At 53.6% G+C, this 1,637-nt stretch overlaps 1 protein-coding gene across 3 annotated transcripts in view; it reads left to right on the top strand.

The window, feature by feature from the left end:
• Positions 1-1,243, top strand: part of RALY (RALY heterogeneous nuclear ribonucleoprotein) — a 49,933-nt gene extending 48,690 nt beyond the window's left edge. For all 3 annotated transcript variants that reach the window (XM_015564493.1, XM_015564494.1, XM_015564492.1), the window contains one exon: positions 892-1,243. The gene's annotated coding sequence lies outside the window, so the exon portion shown is untranslated. The remainder of the gene's footprint in view (positions 1-891) is intronic.
• Positions 1,244-1,637: the final 394 nt, after the last annotated feature.

The raw sequence follows: 1,637 nt of genomic DNA, 5'->3' as shown, positions 1-1,637 counted from the left end.
GAGGGGGGGGCGTCAAAGAGGGCCGTGGTGGAAGAGGTGATATGCAGTTCAGGATTGAGGGAGAAGCATCTGAGGGAACACCCTGAGCGGAGGCTCAGAGGCTGGTAGTCCTCAGTGTGTGGGAAATGCCCAGGGATCTCCTGTGGCTGCAGTCCCAGCTCTGCAGAGTAGGGAGAGAGAGCTGCTCATCATCAGGGTGAGGTTGTGCCAGGCTTAGGGTCTGGGACTTGATCCTCTCAGGTGGAAATGCTCTGTGTGCCCGGAGGTGCCACACAGCTTGTGATTGTGCTAATACTATAATAGATGTGGAAACTGAGGCACAGAATGGGAGGGCAGGGAAATAAACCACATGTCTCCTAAGATCTCAAGGGTGGTGATTGTTGGGGCCTAGATTTGAACCCAGTGGTGTGTGGCTTCAAAGCCCACTCTCGCCAGAGTTCACCACCTAGCTCTGCCGCTCTGCCCTATTCCTTGGGGGCCGTGCTCAGAGTTAGACAGGTTTGGATGGAGGAAGAGCTCAAACAACAGAGAAGCATCTTAGGGAACATTCATGCTGTGAGATGCTTCACCAGCAAGTGCTTCCCTGACAGTTTAGTTTAGAAAATTCCATTCATGCAGTTTTTTCTCTTGGAGCTTCATGGTTTGTTTTACCAGAGAGAGTAAGTTTTACCTTGTTAAGCCAGTTTACAGGTGAAGTGCAGGGGCCAAATGGAGGCTCGGGAAGGGGGAAGAGACTTGGCCAGAGTTACATGGCCAGAGCCAGAGCACAGGCATACGTCTATCTGCAAGTAGCAAATACCATGCTACCCTTGCTTTTTCCCAACCCCTGTTTTCAAGAAGAGCACAGGGACTTTTCTTCTCAGCCTTAGTCTCTATTTGTCTCTTTCTCAGTCTGACAGGAGCGATGGCCATTGGAAGGAGAAGGGCGTGCACTGTACCAGGCCTCAGGCTGGGCACCCACCCCTGGATGCCACCCCAGCAGGTCCCAGACGAGAGTTGGCAGCAGGCACCTCATCCCCCATGCATCCCAGCCAGTGCCACATCCTCTGCAGGTGGAGTTATCGGTCTCTCCTCCCCACGTACCCTCCCTATTGGCACTGCCCAGGCCAGAGGGCAGAGCACAGAGTTTTCTCCACATTCTGTCCAGGACACTCCCAGGCTTGGGGTTTTTCTATAGGTTTGGAGAGGGGTGGGGTGGGAGGCACAGGGAGGAGACCCTGACAATAAAGAGATTGGATCCCAACTTGCTCTGAGATGGGATGGTTTGCATTTTCTCATGAAGGTACCCTGGACCTCTTGCCCAGCCAGAAAGCGGATCTGCTGTACCCCCTTCACTCTAACCTGTCAGGGACCATTGTCTAGGGCAGCGGTCGTCAACCGGTGGTCCTCGGACCACTTGTGGTTGGCGACCGCTGATCTAGGGTGTATAATATTGATCCACCTGGGCCTTAATTTCCACAGCTAAAACAGAGAAAAAATAGCCAGCAGGGTTGTTGGGGAGGGTCAGATGTGCCAGTACCCATGCGAGCAGCTTGGTGGCTGAGTGCCAATTGTGAGCCACTTGGTCAGGCAACAGTAGGTTCAGGCCTCAGCTTCTCCTAGGCCTGGTTGTGCCCAGCTCTAAAGCAATCCGAGCT

This window comes from Myotis davidii, unplaced genomic scaffold, assembly GCF_000327345.1.
Source record: "Myotis davidii unplaced genomic scaffold, ASM32734v1 scaffold38, whole genome shotgun sequence".
NCBI lineage: Eukaryota > Metazoa > Chordata > Mammalia > Chiroptera > Vespertilionidae > Myotis > Myotis davidii.
This window is presented reverse-complemented; position numbering and strand designations above follow the sequence as displayed.